The following is a 26,303-nucleotide window of genomic DNA, read 5'->3' as shown; positions in this document are numbered from 1 at the left end:
AGTGGTTGAGTGCCATCTTTGAAGAAAAAAGATCAAGGACCACAGAAATGGAGGGACAAAGTGTGAAGAAATACAGCAGCAGTACTCACTCGACACTCTGTTAAAAATGAACTATACAATTTGTGGGTGGGGATAGGAGGGAAAAACTGGGAGAAAGTGAGGGAAGGAGTGACAATGTTTAAAAAGAAATGCATTCTTTATCTGACTTATGTAACTGTTACTCCTCTGTACATCACTTTCATAACAGCAATACAAAAAAGAAAGTTCTGGGACAGCACCCAAGCCGTGAGTTAGTACTGGCACACATACTCCAGAGAATAATGACAATGTCTTGGGATTGAAACTCAAAACAAGAGGACAAGGTTTGGATACATTTCCTGTCTGAAGTATCTTATCAAGCAGCATGACACAAAGGAGGGTCTGTGGCAATAGGAAAAGCTACTGAAGCTAAGTCATTTTGGATAATGTAATAACACTAAGAAGTCAGGTACTGGTAGCTCAGGCCTGTAATCCTAGTGATTCAGGAGGCTGAGATCTGAGGATCATGGTTTGAAGCCAGTTGTGGTAAGAAAGTCTGTGAGAGTCTGGGAATATGGCCTAGTGGCAAGAGTGCTTGCCCGGTATACATGAAGCCCTGGGTTCAATTCCCCAGCACCACATATACAGAAAACAGCCAGAAGCGGTGCTGTGGCTCAAGTGGCAGAGTGCTAGCCTTGAGCAAAAAGAAGCCAGGGACAGTGCTCAGGCCCTGAGTCCAAGCCCCAGGACTGGCAAAAAAACAAAACAAAACAAAACAAAACAAAACAAAAAGAAAGTCTGTGAGACACTTATCTCCAATTAACCACCAGAAAATGGGAAGTAGAGCTATGGCCCAAAGTGATAGAATGCTTACCTTGAGCAAAAAATTCTCAGGGACAGAGCCCAGTCCCTGAGTTAAAGCCCCATGGCCAACCAAAAACAAAAGAAAACAAAAAGCTCAATCCCAAAACAAAAAAACAAAACTAGTAAGAAGAAGGTATGGCAGGGGTGGATGGGGTGGGGGACACTGAACTTAATCTAAGGTCAAAATAATGCAGTAAAAGATTCCTGATTCAAGATTTCCAAAATTTCCTTTTGAAGACCACTATGTGTGAGTTCAGGGTGCAGAATTGTCCCATGATTGAACACACTCAACTAAAAAGCCTCTTATTCTCAGGAGACCAAGAAAATTTAGCTCTTCTCTGTGGCTGTATCAGAACACATTTCAAGCAAAGATGTTTCTCAGAAAGTCTTTGCTTTCTCATCTCCCCCTGTGATTGTGTTTGTCTGAGAATCTCAGAGGAAGGAAGCTCAGCAGTGAGAAAATGGACCTTTGGCCTTGGGGCTCAGCTGCTTTTCCCTGCCCCAGCAGCCCAACTCTGTCTCTTGGAAAGAAGCAGAGAGCAAAGAGATATGCATGGGTTGCATCTTGGTCTTACTTTTCAAAGGCTTTGCAGTCTTTTGAGGTCTGTTACCCTGTCGCTTACAAGGCTTTGAGATGTTAACAGGGTGGTTGGGAGAATTAGATGAGAGTCCCTAGCTCTTGGTCAGCAAGTGAAGAGTGAGTGATTATCTGTGCCTGCGCTGCTTCAGTGAAGCAGGCCAGGCCTTGGGTCTCTTGCTCCGTAGTGATGTTGCAGGGTTGATCGGTGAGTACAAAGTAGTTTCTGAGGAGACTGATTCTCCTTGTGTGATGCCGTGTCCATAATTCCCTTCTTGTCTGCCACTCGCAAGTGTCTAGGACTTCCCCTCACCTCTGTGCCCTGGCTGGCCTATACCACGGCAGGAATGACACACTGAGAGTGGCCTGTGTGTGTGTGTGTGTGTGTGTGTGTGTGTGTAGCAGTATTTTAAGTAATTTGCTTTTCCCCTTATAACTACCTCTAAAACTTAAAAGAATGAGAGGGAGGAAGGAGGAAGAAGAAGAAGAGGAGGAGGAGGAGGAGGAGGAGGAGAAGGAGGAGGAGGAAGAGGGAGAAAAAGAGAGAGAATGAGAATACATTAAAAAGAGACATTTCACATGGCGCCAATGGCTCATGCCTGTAATCTTAGCTACTCAGGAGGCTAAGATCTGAGGAACAGAGGTCTGTGAGATTCTTATCTCCATTAAACTACCAAAAAGTTAGAAATGGAGCTGTGGCTCAAGTGGTAGAGTGCTAGCCTTGAGCAAAAGAAGCTCAGGGACAGTGCCCAGGTCCTGTGTTCAAGCCCAAGGGTGGGGGAAAAAAAGGAGATACATTTCTAGGAAAGCAAGTTAGATCCTGTCCCCCTTTGACAGTGACCTGCGTGTGAAGCCTGGAAGGGCGTGATAGGAGTGGGGAAAGCCACCCTATGCAAGCAGGAGAAAGCGCGATGCTTGGCTCTCAGACAACGCCTGGCCCACAGCAAGGGAAGTGGGTCTGCCTTTTTCTGGAGACACTACGCAAAACACCAGGCCCCCAGCTTCTAAACCTGCCTGCAGTGTTTCTTGCTTTGTTCCTCCAAAAGGCAGAGCGGCCTCATGCTCTACTGGAGGGGGAGGTGTCCACTCAGTCAGCTGTCCTGGTCTCACCCGCTCATCTCCTCAGGATGGTCCATCCGGCGAGGACTCTGACAAAGCTCCTGGATCTCCTGCTGGAGGCACATCCATTTTGACTCCATTACCACTTCAAACCTTTTAGAAGATTTGGTGAGATTTGTGTGTGCGCAGTCACGCATGCATACAATAGTGGGGTTTTAACTCAGGGTCTCACATTTTTGCTTGGCTTTTTATGTTCAAAGCACTTTAATAGTTCACTGGAGTCTCATGAGCTTTCCTGTCCTGGCTGGTGTTGCACCACAATCCTCAGATCTCAGCCTCCTGACTAGCTAGGATTACTGGTGTGAGCCACCAGCGCACTGCTGAGAGAAGGTTTTAACCCTGCATTTCCCAGAGCATTTTTTTTCTGGTTTATGGAGCATCAAAGCAGCGTGCCAGCCATAGTCCACCCTATGTTTTTGGCAAACTATTTGATGAGATAACGTCGACCTAAGGGGGAGTAGGGAAATGGAAGGATGTGCTTGACAAAACCTATTGCTGGCCGAATGTAGTCTAAGGATGGCGATTCACCTTTGCCATGAGGTGGGTCCTTTTGAAATGGGATTTCCACATGCCAAATCTTGGCCACTCCTATATGCCAAATTAGGAGATGTGGTAACAGGCAGATAAAGAAGATTTATTACGTGGCAGCCACAGGAAGACAGCACTTCAGCACAACTTCAGCCATCTTTGGGGTGCACGCATGAGCACTATGCTTGAATAGACAGGGAACTGGGGCAGGGGCCGGGGTGATGTATGATGACACAGCATGCCTGGTCACAGGTGTGGCCTGATGGTCGTTACCTCAGTCTGTTTCTGGAGCATTCCGGAAAAGTGGCAGTTATTACTTCATGACTGCAAGGGAACAGGAACAAGTCAGTTATGGTGGCTGTCTGCTGTCTGCCCTGAGCTCTCTAGCTGTTCACGTTCTTTAGAGCGGTGCCACCTTTTGCCCCAAGACAATAAAAAGATGTTGACAGTTTGCTTTGTGTCACAAATGTCTTACTGAGAAATCCTGACCTGCCTGGAATCCTAGATGACTGACACATGACTTCAGGAGAAAAAGGACACAGATACAAAGTAGTGAGGTGGGAGGGGGATTGGGTGCCCAGCTTTTAACTTAAAAAAATTGTTGTAGCTTTTAGCTTTTTGTTCTGTTTTTAGTTAGTGTTTGAGCCCAGCAAAAGCAACTTTTAAGCACTTCCTACAGTCTCTGTCAGAATCCAGTGGCAATTTCTCTTAGTCTCAGCACAGGGATGCCAGGACCAAGATTGCATTAATTTCTCTTCAGTGAGCCCCCAATTTTCTATGGGGTTTGATTCTAACTTCTTATGGATTGCCAATAAGCTTAAACCATACAGCAGACATTTTCCACTTAATCATACCTTTCATGTTGGCTTAATTTTTTGTCTTCATTTCTGTTGGCCTCATGATTGCTTTTCAGATTTTAACTCATTTTATCTGGTCCAGGTGTAAGTACAGGGTCTATTACAAGTGGCCTTAAATATTTTGATTAACGAAAAGGTAAACAAAGGCCCCAATGTACCATATGTTCTGCTCACTTTATAATGTCACAGTAGTGATTAGGGTTTCCATAGAGAATTTTCTAGAAGGAGGTGATAGGCCTACCTAAGGTTTTTGTTGGCAGAGGTTTTCCACTGGACTTTAACAAGCTCCTATTTGGGTTCATGTAAGAGTCTCTTGTGGTCTGAGAGGCTGTGTGATCACCTCTAAGAATATTTATCTTCATATTTCTTTCCTCTGTCACCGTGCCCCAGAATCATTAACCTTTCATTTCCTTGAATATGTCAAGCTCTTTTGTACCTCCTGGCCATTGCACACACCATCTGCCTCTGTTTGGAATGCTCTTCTTATTTTCCTCAGGCTCCCTCCTTCTTATCCTGTAGGGCAGCAGCAGCACTTTAAGAGTTTAAAATGTCAATAGACCCAATCCAGACCAATAAAATTAGATTCTTCACAGATGGGGCTCAGGCAGCTGATACGTTGAGCTGCTCAGATAATTTCTTTTTTTTTTTGGTCAGTAGTGGGTCTTAAACTGAGGGCCTGGGCACTGTCCCTGAGCTTTTATCTCAAGGCAAGCGCTCTACCACTTTAAGCCACAGCACCACTTCCAATTTTCTGTTGGTTATTTGGAAATAAGTGTCTCACAGACGTTCCTTCCTCGGCTGGCTGTGAACTGTGATCCTCAGATCTCAGCCTCCTCAGTAGCTACGATTACAAGAGGAGCCACTGGTGCCCGGCAGACTTTTCAGATAATTCTAAGTTTCATCTTCAATGTCACCTGCTTGAGGAAGCCTTTCGTGACCACCTCTAGCATACAGTTATTTTCTTGCCATCAGAGTGTGGCTTCTTCTCTGGTTCCTAATAGTTGCCATCATTAATAATGATTACATTTGGGCTGGGAATGTGGCCTAGTGGTAGAGTGCTTGCCTCATATACATGAAGCCCTGGGTTCGATTCCTCAGCACCACATATGTAGAAAAAAAACGGCCAGAGGTGGCGCTGTGGCTCAAATGGCAGAATGCTAGCCCTGAGCAAAATAAATAAATAAATAAATAAATAATGATTACATTTATTTGAACAGTTTTCTTTATTTTCCCAGCCCTTCCCTAGGATTGAGGTGCTGTAGGGACAGAGGACATGTCCATTTTTGTCTTTGTGCTTCTCTACTGCTACCTGGCAATATAGGATCTGGAGTCTGGGTATGCCTTCAGCCCCATCCCAGAAATGGACATTGTGTCTCAACTCACAGGGCCTCTATTCTTGGTGTGTGTGTGTGTGTGTGTGTGTGTGTGTGTGTGTGTGTGTGTGTGTGTGCATGCTTACATGCCAGTATTGGGCTCAAATTCAGGTCCTTTTACTCTTGTTTAGCTGTTTTGCTCAAGGCTGATGTTCTACCACTTGAGCCACACCTCCACTGCTGGCTTTATCGTAATTAATTGGTGACAAGAGTCTTTTGAATTTGTCTGTTCAGGCTGGCTTTCAACCTTGAGCCTCAGATCTCAGCCTTCTGAGTAGCTAGGGTTGCAGGTGTGAGCCACCAGCGCCCTGCTCTCTATTCTCATGGTGCACAGACATTTTGACCAGGATGTTACCCTTGGTGGTAGTAGTTATAATGAATCAGGAAGGCAGAGCTTGGGGGGTTGGAGCTGTGTTAGGAGAGTTAAATAGTTGGTTTGGGCACTTTGTTTGGCTATGATCTAAGTAATTGCAGATGGTTCCTGCACCTGGCAGGCACAGGGGACAAGATGGGCAATCTGGGCTTTTAGGCAAATAACGAAACCTGGAAGAGTCTGAAAACAACTCAGAGTCTAGAGGGTCCCCACACAGGTGTGGGTGCACGGGAGGCGGGTGCCTGAGTGGTGACTGAGCCTGATCTTTCCAAATTATTATTCAGGAGTTACACATAAAGCAAAGGAAAGCAAACAGCACACAGCAGGTCGCGTGTTCACCAAGCTGACAGTTTAAGTTCTAAGGGACTTTTCCTTAAGCTTGATTTAGGTAAGGCCAGTTAGGGCTGTTTTGTTGTTTTGTTTTGTTTTCTTTCTTTTTCTTCTTCTTCATATCCTTGAGGAACCATCTTGGATTTTCCCTTTTCCTTTCCTCCATTGCTCATAAATGATTTGTTGAAGGAAAATGAAGTGTGAGGAGACAGAGAGACACAACCTGCGGGTAAGGAAGAAGGGTAAATTAAATCCAAATCTAGCCATTAGTCAACAAAGCCCTGTTCTTTCTGCCTCATAGCTGGGTAGCTTGTCTATTCTCCTGGGAAGAAATGCAGGGCACTGCCCTCCTTCCCCAAACCCACACAGAAGAAACCCCCCTGTGCAGAGCAGCCAGTGACAGGAAATCAAAGGCTGCACAGGAACTTGCACATCGCTGTTGTTCCCGCTGTCTTCATTGGAGGCCTTGCACTCGCTGTCGAGCCCAGCATCGAGGGCGGGATCTTTTGTCGAGCCCAGCATTGAGGGCGGGATCTTTTGCCAGCCCAACTTCATTCTTTTAGTTCTTGTAACGTGACTCAGTCATAGACTGGGAGGAGAGAAAGGCAGATCCCAGGAGGAACTTACCACAAGAAAAGGCTTTGACGACATTGGTTTTTACCTACCTGTGCCAACCAGCCAATTGGACTTCCGGAGTCAGTCATTTTGGTGTTGAGAAATTTCTTTGTTATTTTACAACAGGTAAGACTTCAGCTTCTTTGGAAAATATTTCTTCAGGATCTACAGGAGTCTTTGTCATTTTACTTAGCTTTTACTTTAGGCTAACTATTGTAATAACCTGGATCTACATACTGTAAAATATGGAGTGCCTTCTACAAAGTCCTGACAAGAATCACCTAGTTTTTGAATCCTTAGAGATGGTGAGAGTTAACTGAATTCAACTCTGGGGATGGTTTAAATATCACCTACTGTGCATGAACTAGACCTAAAGGTTCTCTAATTTGTGCAAGTATCCATTCTCACATGAAAAGGAAAAGAAGCAAAAGCAAAAGCAAAATGATGTACATTTTGATCTGGACTTTCTATCTTGTTTCCCTTATTGCCACATGCTACAGTCCTCTTTACTAAAAGTATTGTGTGATGTACAAGTATGTATTTATTTATTTGTTCAATTTAGTTTTTGATTGTGGTTGACTTCGATTTGTGCTGGGAACTAGCAACCAGTAGCTTAGATTATAATTTAATGAAGTTTAGGAAATCACTGGTTTTAGGTGTTGTGCTCAATTAAAGCTGCCATTGACGAATTCAAGTGAGCAACAAATAGCTGCTCACTTACTGGTTCTAAATTGGTGTTGTGGAGGATATTAGATCTGAGTGCCAATGGCTCATCCTAATTACCAGGGGGATGATAGCTGAGATTGAGGTTCAAGCTAGCCCAGGCAGGAAAGTTTGTGAAATGCTTATCTACAACTAACTGGCAAAAATATAGAAGTGAAGCTGTGGCTCAAGTGGTAGAGTGCCAGCCTTGAGTGAAAAGCTAAGGGACAATTCCCCAGGCCCTGAGTTCAAGCCCCAGTACTGGTGTTTGTTGCACGCGCACGCCCCTGCACACACACACACACACACACACATACACACACACAGAGCAATTTCTACTTTGAAGGACCTTCGAATCTAGTAGTCATGGTAAGAAGAAGTGTTAGGAAACTGCAAGATGGGAATGGAGTGATGAAACAGTCTGCATGGACGTTAAGAGTTAGCTGAGTTCAAGGAGGGGCCTGGGGCCAAGGAAGATAAAAGCTGAGGAGGGAAGTGAGCTTGATCAGGTGAAGAGAAGGAAGCGGAGAGGAGGAAGGCCAGGTCACACGGAGGACGTTGTGGATTGTGGACCTGGGAACTAGCTGATTTGGAGGTCACCGGCCCAGTTGAAGATACTAACTGAGAAGAAAAGAAAGTTGGCTCTACCCTTGCAGGAAACAGGATGAGAGAGGTAGGTGGGGGTACATTAGGGGGAACTTTGAGAGCCAATGGAGCAGAACAGACTTCATTCAATTGTTTTTTACTCTTCTCACACCACCAGGCTCCTCCTTATCAGCCATCACAGCTTGAACCCAATTCCATTGGAGGGGAGTTGGGCCATCTTTGCCTCTTCATCCTTGGGGTGGCTTTCTGCATCCCCATGTCTGTCTACGGTCCCCCATCTGTTCTCTACTATCTTTCTTTGGTACATCTCTTATGCAGAGAAAGGCTGGGAAAATCCCCCACTTCTTTTAGGAGACCCTTCTTTATCTTGTAATAAAGTGGCAGTCCTCTGCAAGGAAGAGTTGGTGGATAGATAAGCATCTCTGTTATTCGAACACTTGTCTAAAAATGCTACGAACTTTGTACTGCTTGCTTGGCACAACTGAATGAGATGTCAGGATGTGCTGCTGTCTTATCTCTGGCCATTCCTTTAGATAGTCAGTACACAATGATTCCTGAACCATGAAGTGACTGAACCATAGCAAACATCAGAACAAATACATAATAAGGCGAATGTGAACTGAGCCTTTGGAGCGAGATTGTTTGTCTTGTGTTGAATCCTGGTTCTATCATTTCTGGGCTGTTTCTTAGATGCTCCAGTATTCAGATTCTTAAAAAAAATCTATAAAATAGCTCTAAGGACAGTACAGAGAGCTGTAAATCTTTACCTCAAATGATTGTTTTTGGGCTAAAAAACATACCAAAAACAAAGATAAACAAAAAAAGGAAGCACTTAGCCTAGTATATAACAATCTTTCAAAGATGTATTGTGTATTGTGATTTTTGCTTGTAAGGACTTAGCAATCAACACCAATGATGATAATCTGATCATTTGGTCTCAACTTGGGAGCAAGCTATCTGCAAACTAGCTTTTTAAATACTAATATTTCTTCTACAGGAAATTGGTAATGTCAAGGAGAGGCTGGGAATTAGCATCCTTGAGTCCCGAATACAGATGGATCTTAGGGGTTAAGTGTTTTATAGTGGTAACATACACAAAAAGAAAATTCAAACAGGAATTGCTTATTTTCAAGACTTTGTACTGGTTTCTCAGGCATATAAAAGTACTCTGATTATTGTTTGCAAGCATCTGGGTTGGTGTTGCTCTAAATGCTTTGGACAAAATTAGAGAGATGACTGGAATCAGAGGTCGATGGAATGGCATTTCTTACTTGACCAGTTTCAATTGAATTATTTCATTTTAGACCATTTTGATTTAGTGCTAGCAAGCCATAGCTAACAACACCCATTCCTATTCAAGAGGTGGGGTTATTTTGATCACGAATGCTCAAAGTGCTATTTGGGCTCTGGATATTGAGTCTGGGTAAAAGGGTAAAAGCTAAGATTACAAAGCATCCTGTTTTCTTTTTTTCCACTCTAGATTAAATTAAATTAATTTAGAAAGACCTCTTTAAAAAATTCAGGTATGGGCTGGGGATATGGCCTAGTGTCAAGAGTGCTTGCCTCTAATACATGAAACCCTGGGTTTGATTCCCCAGCACCACATATGCAGAAAACTGCCAGAAGTGGCGCTGTGGCTCAAGTGGCAGAGTGCTAGCCTTGAGCAAAAAGAAGCCAGGGACAGTGCTCAGGCCCTGAGTCCAAGGCTCAGGACTGGCAAAAAAAAAAAATAAATAAAATTCAGGTATGGCTGGGTGAAGTGGGCGGCTCATGTCTGTAATCCTAGCTACTCAGGAGGCTGAGATCTAAGGGCCAAGGTTTGTCACCAGCTAAGGCAGGAAAATCCATGAGACTTTTATTTCCAATTAAGCACCCCCCAAAGCAAGAAGTGGTGCTGTGGCTCAAGTGGTAGAGCACTAACCTTGATAACAAACGCTTAGGGGCAGTGCCAGGCACTGAGTTCAAGCCCTAGGACTTGTGCACACAAACACACGCACACAAATGTAGGTGCAGCTGGTATGTTAATTATACAAGAGATTCTCAATTATGTGTTCAGTTAAATAGTGATACCATTTTCTTTCTAGAGATCCACTGAGCACACAAGAAAGGAAATTCTGGGGCTCTGGGGCTAGTAAAGGGTGGGCATAAGTGAGAGTAAGGAGCTAGAAGAGAGACTGAGGGAAGCATGATCATATTAGGGGTTGGGGTGCACAAGGGATGAATAGAAGGAGGAGAGAATACCAGAAACACATGGTCCTTCCATGGCCTTTAGTCATTTGACTCCAACAATGGCTTGGGTGTCCTAAGCATCTTCATCATGGTTTGTACAAAAAAATAATTGTTACTCTTTGGGCTGGAAGCATGGCTCAGAAGTATTGTACCAGCCTAGAAAATGCAAGTTCCTGAGTTCAAATCTCATGTTCCCAACAAATGGGTCATGTTCTGAGATAATACTGATTTTTCTGATCCTGGTCCAGCTGGACATGAAAATCACATTGGGATGTTTTAAGAATTAGGAATTCATATTCCTCCTATCTCAGTCCTGGAATAGGGGGTCCCCCGGGAATCTATATGATTAAAAATGGAATTCCTTCACAGGTGGCAATTCAAGAAGCATTGATCCAGAGCTCTGCTGTCCCAGGCCCAAGCACCAATCCTGGTGTTTGAATAAGTGTTGAATAAGTCTTGAAATGCAGCAAGTCCTTTCTGTCTTGATTGTGATTACTGTCTGCACACAGAAAGTATTTCCTCTGATTATGAGTTATTCCTTGGGATGAGTTCTTGGGTAGGAGATGAACAGATCAAGGTTGTGTGTGTTTTTAGCTCAACCATATTTATTTATTTTGGTCATAGGGCTTGAACTCAGGGTCTACGTGTCATCCCTCAGCTGATTGGCTCAAGGCTAGCACTCTACCACTTTGAGCCCCAGCTCTGTTTCCGATTTCCTGGTGTTTAATTGATGATAAGAGTCTCACAGACTGAGCTGGCTTCCAACTTCAGATCGTAGCCACCAGCACCTAGCTTCATATTGACATTTTTAACACACCAACACAAGGCACTTTCTTTTAAACTTTCAAGCTGTACACACTAGGATCTCATACACTCATTCTGGTAGAGAACAAAGAAAGAAAATTTGCCCTCATGGGAAGAAATGCCCTCTCCCCATCCCATCTTTCGTTGTCCCATAAAATAGAATATTAATAAATTACAGTTGGAAGCAATTTCTAGAGCATTATTGAATGCTCAGTGGCTTCTTACAGCAAACATTGGAGCCTTCTTATCTCTGCATTTAGTTTCTCGTAACACTGAAGTCACTGGTGACCTCTTCCCCATTTCGTAGAAAAGAAAACCAAGGAAGTGAGTGGTGAGGTGACACGTAGTATGTCTCTCGTCACGCGTAGTGACTTCACACAGTCCTCCATTCAGTTTATTGCCAAAGCAAGTGAATGACAGCAGTTTGTAATGTAAATGGGTGATGGTTGTAAATGGGTATTGGATCGGTTGAGATAGAAGCTAGTTATCCCACTCTAGCCTTTTTTATTTGCCCTATGGTTTATTCATCATTTGCATAATCTGCTGATCTAAAGGAGCAGGTTTGAAGAAGGTGAATTTTCAATAGCTTTACTGGCTTTAATGAAAAAAAAAAAAAAGAATTGCTCTTACAAAATGTCAACTGAAATATTTCCAGTGGTGTTCTAATGCCAGACTATACTTGCTTGCAAAAGCAGGTTGTAATATTTCCAGAAATTTTTCAAGTAGTGAAATTCTTTACTCCCATCTATCTGTGTGGGAGAAATATGATATTATGGTCTGCTACTTCTTTATCTCTTCATTCTCTTGTCAGGGATGTCATGTTGAGGGGTAAAAAATAGACAATAAGAAGAGTATTTATAGCATCAGCATAAATCCATATCTACACCATGTGAGTTCAAGGCCAGTCTAGGCTACACAGCAAGACCTGTCTCAAAAGACAAACAGCAACAATAGAGGGACACAGAGAAAGGATAGAACACTCCTTAGGAAGAGACAGATGTTGATCTCAGATGTAAGCAAAATAGGTAAGCAAAAACAGCTCCACTTTGATTAGAAAAAAAAATAGAGGCTCAGGCTGGGAATATGGCCTAGTGGCAAGAGTGCTTGCCTCCCATACATGAAGCCCTGGGTTCAATTCCCCAGCACCACATATATAGAAAATAGCCAGAAGTGGTGCTGTGGCTCAAGGGGTAGAGTGCTAGCCTTGAGCAAAAAGAAGCCAGGGACAGTGCTCAGGCCCTGGGTCCAAGCCCCAGGACTGACAAAAATAAATAAATAAAAATAAAAATAGAGGCTCTAACCTGGGAGGATATAATTCTTCTAAAGCATGAACTCTCAAACTCTAGAGTATTTAAGAATCCTCTGGAATCCTCTGGGAAGGGGATGTGCTAACCAACATAGCATCCTAGAGTCTATCTCCATGCAGTCTCAAAGTGTGGGAGTTGCAAGAATACCTGTTTTCTGATGGGAATGGTATGTGGATCTTATTGTGAGAAACACTAAGAGATTAAAGGTAATAGTTTGGTTTGGTCCAGGGATTGTATTTTCATGTTCTGTGCATGTGTGTTAAGGGTGGAAGTGGGGAACAAGAGAGAGGCTCACAATTCAAGAGTTTATGATACAAAGAAGGTATGAAAACAGAGAGAGCTAAGAGTGAAAACAGAGAGAGCTAAGAGAGTGAAAACAGAGAGCTAAGAGAGAAGCATGCATTTGTTACAGGAGGCTATACTTAGGATACACCTGAAAGGAAATTTCCTTCTACAGGCAAACAAGTTTTGTCAGGTATTTGAACCAACTGGGAATAGTTATAAGCAGGAGAACTATAAATCAAAGTGATATGGTGGAGGTGAGGTTGAGGACAAGCCTATAATCCTAGCTACACAGGAGGCTGAAATCTGAGGATCACAATTTGAAGCCAGCCTGGGAAGGAAAGTCGGTGAGACTTATCTCCACTAAATTACTCAGAAAAAGCTCCCCATCTTCAAGGGTTCCAATCTCTTAGGGAACAGTATGACAAGTGGAGCGTAAACCAAGAATACCTGCTTACAACAGGGGGTCCAGGTCAGGGCTTGTTGGATGGGCAGGACTGGACACCTGGAATTAGATTTTTATCAACACCAGCTGACCATCCTAGTCCCTCCTCCTCTTCTTCCTGCGCCTCCTGCTCCTCCTCCTCCTCCTTCTCTTCTTCCTCTTCCTTCTTTTGGTGCAAGTCCTGGAGCTTGAACTCAGGTTCTGATCACTGTTCTGAGCTTTCTTTGCTCAAGGCTAGTGCTCTACTACTTAAGCCACAGTCCCACTTCTAGCTTTTTTGGTGATTAATTGAAGAGAAGAGTCTCATGAACTTTCTTGCCTAAGCTGGCTTTGAACTGGAATCTTCAGAATTTAGCCTCCTGAGTAGCTAGGATGTGCAAAAATTCAGATATGCTGAAACATAGATGTTTGCCATACTGTTTTAGGGGACTTAAGGATCTTCTAAAGCTCATCCTTAGACTTTACGTTCAGAACTCCTGCCCCTGTGCATTTGGTATAGCAGAAGAAGCTTGGCAGAGGCTGTGAAAAATCAAGTTCTGGTTATTGCAATGTCAGATGAGATAAAAATGACGATAAGATGGCTGACAGGCCTGTTGTTTTATAGCATCAGGTCTTTGAGAGTAGCACGGGAGGCCCCAGTGAGGTCCTTGCAGAGAATATGTGATGAGTGCTCTGAATTCTCTTCTGTGAAGACAAGCTAGTTTCCCTTTAGAGAAATAATCTCTTAAAATTCCATGTTAATATCCTTCTTACTCTCATGTGTGACTCGGGCAGCACAGATGCCATAGATTGTACAACTCCAGAGGGACAAACTGATGTCCCTCAGCTCTGGACGACATCCCCCGCCCTCCCCTCCAGCCAGTATAAAATGTTCTTGCTTCTCAGCATAAGATGGCAGTTTTCCGGTCTGAAGCTGAGCATCTGGCTGAGCACTGATGACTGGAGATAGTCCTTTTCCTGTGTTGCCTTTTGACTACGGAAGCCCAATTGGCCACGATTTGTTAGTGGGCACATGACATGCAATTTGGGGGAACTGTTTGTTTTCTAGCTGAAATCCTATTTTTCTATTAGTCTCTTGTCCACCCAGTCTGTGACTTCAGGCGGGATTGGAGACTTATCCTAAACCCATCCATTTCAACTCCCTTTCGCTCTGCTGAAGAGTGGGAAGATGAGATTGTCACAATCCATTGGGGGGTTGACAGCATAGTGAGGGAAGTAGATCCCTTCTCAACCCTCCCCAGGGAGAGCATGTGAAATTGGCTAAATTGTGAATTATGAGTCAAGATTCTTTGTCTAGGACATTTTTGAGGTCGAAAATAAAAAGCTGCAACAGATTCATTTAGGTAATAGAAGATGGGCAACTTGCTTTCTGTGACTAAGTATTGTACATCCATGGTGAGATTTCTTGCCAATTTCAATGTACACATATATTTTCATAATGCTATTATATTAACTCTCCTAGCAGAAGTTCAGATTTATGATGGTTTGACTTAAATATTTTTTTGGCTTTATGAGGAACCCCATACAACGATCCTGTTTTTCACTCTCAGCATAGTATTTGATAAATTGCATGAAACAGTCAAGACTTTATCATCAAGTATGCTTCATGTTAGATGATGTGGCCTCACCATAGACTGATGTTAGAGTTATGAGCATGTTTAAGGTAGGTCAGGCTAAGCCAGGCTGTTCTGTCTATAGGTGAAATACATTTCCAGTTAATCACCTTGTCTACTCAGGATGGGTTTATTGGGATGGAATCCCACTGTAAATGGAGGAGCATTTGTACACCAAGTATATCGAAGGCCAGTGCAACCTCCTACCCCATGTCTCTAGGTAAGGCTTCACTTGCTGCTCTCTTATTCATAGCAATCTATTTGCTGTTGAAGGCATGCACTTGGAATATTTCCCCCCTTTCTTCCAGGTGGATCTTTACTTTCCCCTCCTTGTTCCTTTCACACATGGGTAGCGATCCCCTTCTTGAGCACATCTAAATGCTCATGATTTGACAAGACTGTCTTCCTTCTTCCCTTACATGTTTTTCTCAATTACCATGAAAATTTCTACTAGTATTTGTTCCACCGAGGAGCTGCGGGACTATTCTTCCTGGCAAAGATAGGGAAAGCTGTATAGTTGGATTCAAGTTTAAATGGTGTGAACCCATTGCCACGAAAACCCCTGAGGTCTACAGATCTCCTCTGATGTCATTTTCTTTTGATAAAAGCAGGGTTTCCTCAAGCGCCAGTGTCTTTGGGAAGATCATTTTTACTATATCAGTAATCTTTCTTTCTTTAGTTGTGATGAGGGTGTTGGAATTATATACTGGAAAAAGAAAGGGAATAGTCACAAAGTCTATGTATGACAGGGCCACAATTTCCTACATCTGCTAAAAAGTATTTTTATTTTATTGCTGTGAATAAATCAAACAAGTAGCATGTGAAATCAAACAAGTAGCTGTAAAAATATTGACTTACACTATATAGTATAGACTTACATTATATATACCCAAGCACTGGTGGCTCACACCTGGAATTCTAACTACTTAGGAGGCTAAGATCTGAGGATCATAGTTCAAAGTCAGCCAGGGCTAGCAAGTCCTTGAGATTCTTATCTCCAATTAGCCACCAGAAAACTGGAAGTGGAGCTGTGGCTTAAAGTGGTAAAGCACTAGCTTTGAGCAGAAAAGTTTAGTGACAGGGCCCAGACCCTGAGTTCAAGCTCCATGACAGACAAAAAAAAAAAAGTAAATATATATAATGGTAATGGATGTTCATTATAGCAAATGCAACGCATGATTTTTAGCTTAAGAACACGTGAATGTTTTATTTGTAAGTCTATATGTGCTAGTTGCTATTATCCCACGGCATACAGAGTCTACTAAGAAGAGCTTAAACATGGCTTCTTAACAGAACAGAAACGCAGCTGATGCTTAAAAGAATTATTTGAATTAGCAAAGGGCAACTGTGGCTATCTTTTCTGATGCTCTTTCTTCTAGTTATCTTTTCTTCATTTTTATCATCTGCATCTCAAGAAGTATGTAGGTTATGGTGATATTTCTATTAAATTCTAGGGCCCTGAAACTACCTGGAGAGTTTTCACAGAGCAGTGGGGGTAGGGTGGGGCGAGTCCTACAGTAAATTTGAATGGAAAGTTCAAAACCAAACCAATAGCTTTGAATTTTCTTAAGGGCTGCCATCCTGTGAAGATTATCTTGTATGTATATGGAAAGAAAAATGGAAGTTTTTTCCTCCAGCTGGAGCTCCATGCCTTTGGTTTCAATTTAAAGATTAGTCCCCTAGATTGTTAGTTGTACTCAGGGAAAAAAACAACAACACTAGTGTTTACAGTTTAAATGCATGTCCTTTTCTTAAGATATAATCAGCCGAACTATGAGTTTATATTATCTCAAAGTTTTCTCTGACTGACTTACTGTCTGTCCCTTTCTTTGGAGGACTGACATGATTCTGCTTGAATTTTTTTCTTGCATTCACGCATGCTATGTGTGTGTGTGTGTGTGTGTGTGTGTGTGTGTGTGTGTGTGTGTGTGTGTGTTTCTTTCGAGCTTTGGCTTAGCAATAGCTCATGATCCTGTTAGGACAATTATTGATGCTAGTTGATCATAAACACATAGGGAGTCAGCAATGTTTTTGGCTGAAAGTTATATGCTACATGAGTAAGAGTAGCTTAAAATCATCAGGATTCTTTCCTCCATGTCACAAGAAGTTGGAAGCCTGCCTTTCAGGCACTGGCTCTAGTATACCATGAGGCTATCCACAATTCTGTTGCATCATAGCTGTGAGATGACAGCTGTAGCTCTGAGCCTTTGTCTCAGAATGTGGGCTGCTGAGTGGGAAGGGGAATGAGCCTGCAGGGGTGGTGTCTTTTGAAGAAGCATTTCCCCAGAGATCTCCAAAGAAATATTAGCTGCTGTATCATTGGCTAGAGCTAGGTTACAGAGTCACCTCAGCTTTGAGGAAAATGTGGGAACAGGAAATAAAATTGTTATTTCCTCAAAACTAACATTCATAGCAGAGAGGGAGAAAAAAGAATGGAGTCAGGGGCTACCTTGCAATCTGACTGTGAATGTTTTAAACAAAGTCTATGGAAAGGGGGCTACTGAATAAGTTTTAAAAAAATACACTGCTTGAAGAAGAAGGATAAGAAATGGGGTAAAGGTGGGGAGGAGGAGGGGAAAGCAAGGGGGATCTGGTGTGGGTGATGCTGTGGTTGATGGCATTCCTAAAGGAAGTAATAGTGGGTTTTTTTTTTTTTTTTTTTTGGGCCAGTCCTGGGGCTTGGACTCAGGGCCTGAGCACTGTCCCTGGCTTCTTTTTGCTCAAGGCTAGCACTCTGCCCTTGAGCCACAGCGCCACTTCTGGCCATTTTCTGTATATGTGGTGCTGGGGAATTGAACCCAGGGCCTCATGTATATGAGGCAGGCACTCTTGCCACTAGGCCATATCCCCAGCCCCAATAGTGGGTTTTTGTGAGATGAGAAAGATCGAAACAAGTATTTTACCCTATTGACAAAGGACAGGTATACACATAGCACACATAAGGACATATAATGTATATATGGCATTATATTTTATTAATTTGGGGAATGATAATAAAAAAAGAAGGGTAGATTATACATGACTCACAGCCTGAGGCTTTGCTTATGAAGCCAGATAGTGATGGCACAACTACCAATGCCTGGCATGACTAATGTCATGAATTAAATGAGGCGACATGGCCTTGTAATTGTTGGTCATATCTCATAGGACCACAAACTTCTTAACCATAGAAACTCTTCCTTATTGGATATGTACAGGCACACTTAATATACTAGACTCTCAGTGTGTGTTTTATTGGTTGATGAACAAACACCATTTTATCTAACATTTTCCAGCTCAACTAATCACCAGCTAATGTAAGTTTGCATCTATTTCCCTACTCTAATGCCTTCAGCAGCTTCCAGTACCTTATAGACAGCAGGTCTAGCTTCTCAGTCTTATCTCCTTTCCCCTCCTCAACTATGGTCTGAGTGCAGGAATATGGATCTGCTTAGTCCTTAATCACTTGGTTTTAACCCCCTGTGTCTGGGCACTTGTGGTCCCCAATTTTTGCTCTGTCATGTAAACTGGGTTTTTCTCTGTCAAACTCCTTTTCACTTTCACTACGGGAGGAAGTGATTGATAGGTGGCCTCAACCATCTTGAATACTTATTTATTTCCTCGCCAACCTTTTCAACTCCTTTCCTGTGAAGCCCCGTTTGGCTTCAGTACGTGGGATCAGGATGATTGGCCCAGGAGGCCCTCATTGGATGCTGGGCTTTGGGATGGGTGAGGAGTCCCCAGCTCACTGTGTCTCCTCTGTAGCATTTTGTATACCGCCCATCATATCACCCGAGTGCAGCACACATTATCTGGAGAACAAATTGCCTGTTTGCTATTCTTGAGAATTCAGATTAATGATATTTTAAGTTATCAATGAGCAGTTGATATAAGAAATTGATCATCTCTCTCTCTCTCTCTCTTTTATTTGTTGGTCATGGGGTTTGAACTCAGGGCCTAGGCATTGTCCCTGAGCTTTTTTTTGTGGGGGGGAAGTTTTCTGCAATCACTTTATTGAAAATATGTTGAAGCCCTCTGCTCTGGTATTCGGCTCCTTCTTCTATTCCAATTATGTGCAGATTATATCTCTTGGTCCCTGAGCTTTTTTGCTCAAGGCTAACACTCTACAACTTTGAGCCACGGCACCATGTCTGGCTTTCTGGTGTTTAATCAGAGATAAGAGTCTCGTGGACTTTCTTGCTCTGGCTGGCTTTGAACGGTGATCCTCAGTTCTCAGCCTCCTGAGTACGGTGTCTGGTTGATGCCTTGCTTTTGAATATAAATGTTTTTGATTGTTGGATTGATTTTGGAAACTTGCTCAAACCAAAAGTGATGGGAAGGGCTGGGAACGTGGCTTAGTGGTAGAGTGCTTGCCTAGCATGCATCAAGCTCTGGATTTGATTCTCAGCACCATATAAAAAGAAAAAGCTGAAAGTGACACTGTGGCTCAAGTGGTAGAGTGCTAGCCTTGAGCAAAAGAAATTCAGGGACAGTGCTCAAGTCCTGAGTTTAAGCCCCAGGACTGGAAAAAAAAAAAAGAGTGATGGGAAAATATGACTAGAAACACAGTCCATGGAAGTGCTAAGCTGGTAGACAAGCCTTGACCTTCCAAGGACATTTGCACTTGAGCAACTGCAGTCACGGAAGAACATGGTGGAAGACCATGCTTGGAAAGGGGCTTCCTATCAGCCTTGATGTCAACTCATGCAGGAAGGGAGGTGCCCTCTGGGAGATGGCCCCTTGCTGTGCCCACAGGCTCCAAACCTGAGGATCAGACTCCCTCTGTCCTTGTCCATGAGGGATCTAGGCACTGCTTCCTTCGCCATCTCCCTACAGGATTAAAAGTTCCCAATTACACACACACACACACAGACACACACACACACCACACCATGTACATACACATACCACACCACATATACCACACACACCATACCATGTACACACATACCATACCACACACACCACACCATACCACGTATATACACATACCACACCACACACACACCACACCATGTACACACACATACTACACCACACACACCACACCACACACATACCACACCATGTACACACACATACTACACCACACACACCACACCACACCACACACATACCACACCACGTACACACACACACACCACACTATACCATTCCATGTACAGACACATACCACACGACGTACACACACATACTATACCACACACACCACACTACACCATACCACACCATACACATATCCCACCACACATATACACATCATACCATCACACCATGTATACGTACATACCATATCACACACATACACCACACCACACTGTACCATACCACATACACACATACCACACCACACACACACACCACACCACACACACACTACACACACAACAAACACACATATACCACACTACACACACACCACACCACACCATACAACATACACAGTACATACCAAACCACACACACTCCACCCCACCACATACACACCCCGTACCACACCACACCACACACACCACACACACGTACATACATACCACACCACATATACACCTACCACACCACACACACCACACCACACACACACACACACATACACATCCTGAGTTTGATAAACAAAGCTTCACAGGGTATGGAACACTGAGTCTACTGAGAGGTTTTCGAATTTAATCTTCTTGTATAGGTTTTATTAATATAAAACATAATAAAAAATTTTCTGAACAAAATAAACCCATGTTGAGATCTTGAGAGAACCCAAACCCACCATTTGTTAGGGCATAGTGATCAGATTCCCTGCCAGCGGTGATGGAGGCAAGAATTCCAGATGGTGTTGGAGGGGGACAATATCTGTGGTGATGTTCCTTCCTCTACTTCTTTGATACAAAAGCCTGAGTGCACAAAGCGCGATGACTGTGATAGCACAGATTACTGCTGGGTGTGATGCAAATTCTTTACTTTCCTCATTGGATATTTGGACAGTGGCCTGTGATATGAGTGGCTTCAGCGATGGTGTTTTAGTCTATTTGCTGGTATTGTAACAAAAATCCCTCAACATGGACTTTTTTTTTTTTTTAAAGATGGATGCTTTTTAGTAGTTTATTGGAGATAAGAGTCTCACAGATGTTCCTGCCCAGGCCATCTTTGAACTGTGATCCTCAGATCTCATCTTCCTAAGTAGCTTGGATTAGAGGCATAAGGCACCAGCACCTGGCTTATATTATGATGATTATTACTGGAGAGACCAGTAAACAAAATTAAGGAGAGAAAACCAAACAAGTGAACAAAAGGTAGAAACATAGCATGATGGTGGATAATGAGAATCCCAGCACTTAGGAGGCTGAGGTAGGAGGATTGAGGGTTTGAGGCCTGTCTGGGCTACATAGCAGGACCAAATTTCAACAAAACTTAAACAACAGCAACAAAAAAACCAAAGGAAAGGGTTTATTTCCCTAGATGTAAGTTTGCTTAGATGGGATCTTTGAGTGGTGTCTGTAAGAGACCTGTTGGTTTTTTTTTTTTTTTGGCCAGTCCTGGGCTTTGGACTCAGGGCCTGAGCACTGTCCCTGGCTTCTTCCAGCTCAAGGCTAGCACTCTGCCATTTGAGCCACAGCGCCACTTCTGGCTGTTTTCTGTATATGTGGTGCTGGGGAATCGAACCTAGGGCCTCGTGTATCCGAGGCAGGCACTCTTGCCACTAGGCTATATCCCCAGCCCTGTAAGAGACCTGTTGGAATAATCACAGAGTAAGAGACAACTGTGGAGACCCATGGGAGCTGCTCACATGACAGCAGAGGCACGTGACCTCCTCTTCCTTCCTGACCAGCCCTCCTACTCCATCCTTTCTTGAGAGTGACTATCCAGGGCACTCCTAAACGCTACCTCTTCCCAGGAAGGAATGATACCCTGTGCAACTTTATGTCCTTTTTAAAAAAATATCTTCTGTAGGGCTGGAGATATGGCCTAGTGGCAAGAGTGCTTGCCTCGTATACATGAGGCCCTGGTTTCAATTCCCCAGCACCACATATACAGAAAATGGCCAGAAGGGGCGCTGTGGCTTAAGTGGCAGAGTGCTAGCCTTGAGCAAAAGGAAGCCGGGGACAGTGCTTAGGCCCTGAGCCAAGGTCCCAGGACTGGCCAAAAAAAAAAAAAATATATATATATATATATATATATATATATGTATATGTATATGTATATATATATCTTCTATAATAATATTTTTGTTATGTATTTATGGAGGAAATTTGAAAAATATACATAGCCATTAAAAAATTGTAAATCATGCCAATTCCCCGTGGCTCACTCATGCCTGTAATCCCAGCCACTCAAGATGCTGAGATCTGAAGATAGAGGTTAGAAGTCAGCCTAGGCAGGAAAGTTCATCAGACTTTAATCTTCAATTAACCAACAAAAAAGCCAGAAGTGAAGTTGTGGCTCCGGTAGCTAAAGGACAGCACCTAGACCCTGAGTTCAAGCTTCAGTATAGGCATGTGTAAGCATGTGCGTGTGCACACACACACACACACATTCACACATGGTAATCATATCAGCTTAAGGGTTGTCAGTATCTTGATAGAGATAGTTCTTTGCCACTATTTGAATTTTTAAAAATCAGGATCATGTTGCATATATGATTTTGAACGTGCTTTGTTTTATGTAACAGTGTTGTTAAGTATTCTTCTTGAAGACTGAAAAATAATGCTTGCTGGGAATTTGTGGAAGGCCTCCTGGAAGAGATGGTCTTTGGTTTGGGTTCTGGGACAGGTGGTAGTTTAGCAGGAAGGACATGTTTCAGGAGCTGAAAGCAACAGGGTTTTGTTGTTCTTTTTTTTTTTTTGGTGGTGGTGGGACTTGAACTCTGTGCCTGGGCGCTGTTCCTGAGCTCTTCAGCTCAAGGCTAGCACTCTACCACTTGAGCCACAGTGCTACTTCCAGTTTTGTGGTGGTTAATTGGAGATAAGAGTCTCAAGGACTTTCTTGCCCAGGCTGGCTTTGAACCGCAATCTGCAGATCTCAGCCATGTGAGTAGCTAGGATTACAGGCGTGAGCTACTGGTACCCAACTAGGTGGAGATGATTTCATACTTACCATAGTTATAAAGGGCTCTTTACAAATTGTCCCCCATGATCCTTTCCCATGTCATTCTGACCTATGTTTCAGCCTCCAGAGGTGGCTTTCTACCTTCTCCACAAGGGCACAGGTGTAAATCTGGCTCCAGCTACTTCTTCTGCCTGGGCAAGACCCACCTTCTCTTCCCCACTCTCTGGGATTTAGTTCAAATGTCACCCCTCTGGCCTTGTCTTGTGCTGCCCTGGCATGTTTTACCCCTCTGCTCACAGGGTTCTCTTGGCATTTTCGGGTTGAGATTTTGATTCTGTGGGATGAGGCTGAGAGTAAGGACATTTGTATGCAGGAAGTTGCTTCTCTGCTTTCTAATTTAGGATTTTAATGGCCCAGCTATCTTGGACCTTATTTAGTAAGAACAGCCACACCTAAAATCATTTCCATTACAGAGAAAAAAATAGTAAGGGTCAGAGACATTCTTAGGCATGTTAAAAGAATAAAAAAAATGCCTTTAGGTCCAGTTTAAACCCCATTAACATTTTCTTTATTATCTTCTGAACGCATTAGCTGTTTATAAGTAGGCCTAGTTTAAAGCCAATTAAAGGGAGATGTTCTGCCATTTGTTTTTCAGACTTCTCTGTATTTGTAATTCCAGTGCTGAATGAAACCATCAAGAATGAACTTTGCAGAACCCTGGTGGCTTCAGGGATGCTATGAATTTGTTCTTCTTAGTTTCTTGGACTTTCAGTAAGAAGTAGAAGATAGATTCTTTCCAATTTCCTTTGCAGGGCTGCTAACTGCATCGTAATCTGCACTTAGGTGGTCCACCTGTCAGAGAGCTCAGTGATACATATTTCTTCTGCTTACCTCCCCCATATACTAATGTTATATTGTTAATCAGAGGTGAAGATTAAGAATCTAATCGAGGGCTGGGGATATAGCCTAGTGGCAAGAGTGCCTGCCTCGGATACACGAGGCCCTAGGTTCGATTCCCCAGCACCACATATGCAGAAAACGGCCAGAAGTGGCGCTGTGGCTCAAGTGGCAGAGTGCTAGCCTTGAGCGGGAAGAAGCCAGGGACAGTGCTCAGGCCCTGAGTCCAAGGCCCAGGACTGGCCAAAAAAAAAAAAAAAAAAAGAATCTAATCGAGATCTCAGGCTCCATACCTGGGCCTTCTGTGAATCGACCATCTTCTCTTCAGAGTGGAATCTAAGTCTAAATCACCCTCCTCTATTCAGTGCTCTGGGATAAATATCCAGAGCAAAACACGTTGCCACTTCTTTTTTTTTTCTCTTAAATCATTTGTCAATTAAAAGTCTATCCTAATTCCTTAATGATGGTCTCAGATGAGGTGATCTGTCTGAAAGGAAGTCAGGAAGAAAGGAAAAACTATGTATTTAAAGAACCTTTTTGGGGGTGGGGGTGGGGAGGGCAGTCATGGGACTTGAACTCTGGGCCTGGGCACTGTCCCTGAGCTCTTCAGCTCAAGGCTAGCGCTCTATAATTCGAGCCACAGCACCACTTCTGGTTTTCTGGTGGTTTACTGGAGATAAGAATCTCACAGACTTTTCCTGCCTGGGCAAGCCACCAATGCCCAGCTATAGATCATTTTTGTATTAGAACCAGGAGTTCCTTTTTCTTTTACCAGTACATAATAAACTCTTTCTGGGAGAAAGGCAAAAGTGATTGTTCCAGTATGAATAATTTGAAATATCTGCTAGCTAGTCATGGGAGCTTTGTGCTTGCAATATTTAAGAAAGCCAGTGCAGGAGCTGGTATTGGCGGCTTGTGTCTACTGTCCTAGCTACTCAAGAGGCTGAGATCTCAGGACTGTGGTTTGAAGCCAGCAGGGACAGGAAAGTCCATGAAACTCATCTCCAATTAATCTCCCAAAAGCCAGAAGTGGAGGTGTGGCTCAAGTGGTAGAGGGCTATCCTTGAGCAAAAAAGCTCAAAGGCAGCATTTGGCCCTGAGTCCAGGATTGGCATAACAAAAAAGGAAGAAGAAATCAAGTCAGGGTGCACACGGTAGACGCGATGTGGATTTGAAAAGGCCTTGTAGATGGAAAATGCTGACTCAGCTGGTTCCGTTTCTGGGCTTCAAGTGGGCACCGGCAGTTAAACCACTTTCCTGTAGAACTTAGTTTCCTTGTGGGGGATCTGAGTGGGTGGGATTCAATGACCTTTTGGGCATCTCAGTACACTGAGTTTCTTTCCACAGTGGGGGACATGCTCCTTTACAGACTCTCTGCTCAGTGGTAGGAGAGTACCCAAGAAGCTTGGGGACTTCCCAGAACACATAGGTATCAGATACATATTTTTAAAAATATTTGCAATGTATTTCACCCAAATAATAAGAATTGATATCCTCAATCTCTACAAAGATTTAAAAAGCCTTTTCAGGGCTGGAATATGGCCTAGTGGTAGAATGCTTGCCTTGTACACATGAAGCCCTGGGTTCGATTCCTCAGTACCACATATGTAGAAAAAGCCAGAAGAGACACTGTGGCTCAAGTGATAGAGCGCTAGCCTTGAGCAAAAAGTAAGCTAGGGACAGTGCTCAGGCCCTGAGTTCAAGCCCCAGGACTGGCAAAAAAAAAATTATTTTTTCAAAAGAGCCTTTGCAGAAAAGGAAAAAAATATACACACGGTCAAGAAATTGAGAAGAGAATCTTCATTTTCATTAACAATAAATGAAATGCAAATGAAAACAAAATAAGGTGGCAAATAAAACCAATGGTAGTAGTTAATGTGATGAAATAATAGTGTTAAACAGACTTAAAACCATTGGTCCAGTTTCCCATTTCTTTTGTTCTAATAGTTACACTCATTTATTCTAAAAAAGCATCATCTATTTATGCAAAATTACATAAAAATATTTAGGAACAACTAAAACATAGGCAACTGGCTAAACATTCTTATATTTCATATAGCTGAGAAAGTTATGTCAGAGAATCTTGTTATGGGAAATAAAAGATAAATGAAAATAAGACAACAATATGAATAAAATATAAGTAAATAACATAACAATGAAATTAAAAATAAAGATTAAAATAAAAAAGAACAATGTGCAAAGTGTATATAAAGTATGATGTCAGTATTGGAATAAGACCCAAAGTATTGGAGAAACAGCAACAACAACAGGAAAAGGTGTCACAGTGCTTTACAGCTTTTGGTTCTCAGTGGTTTTTGTTTTTGTTCTCTCCTTTAGATCTGTCATGGCTTTAGAACATTTCATAGCATGTATGTACTTTTGCAATCTGGATATGAGGGTCTGTAGATGAAGCCCAAAGAAAAGATGAACAGTTAGGGAGAAGAGGTTATCTTGGGTCTGATGGGGCCAGTTAAGAAAGGAGAGGGAAGCGGCGCTGTGGCTCAACTGGTAGAGCACTAGCTTTGAGCTGATGAGCTCAGGGACACCGCCTAGGCCCAGAGTTCAAGCCTCATTACCAACAAAGAGAGCGAGAGAGAGCGAGGGAGAGAGAGCGAGAGCGAGAGCGAGCGAGAGAGAGCGAGAGAGAGCATGCGTGCGAGAGAGACTGCTGTTTATCAGCATTGGATGGTGGTGGTGGCGGCAGTGATGGTGATGATGAAGGTGACTTGGCCTGTGATGATGTCCTTC

This window comes from Perognathus longimembris, chromosome 16, assembly GCF_023159225.1.
Source record: "Perognathus longimembris pacificus isolate PPM17 chromosome 16, ASM2315922v1, whole genome shotgun sequence".
NCBI lineage: Eukaryota > Metazoa > Chordata > Mammalia > Rodentia > Heteromyidae > Perognathus > Perognathus longimembris.
This window is presented reverse-complemented; position numbering follows the sequence as displayed.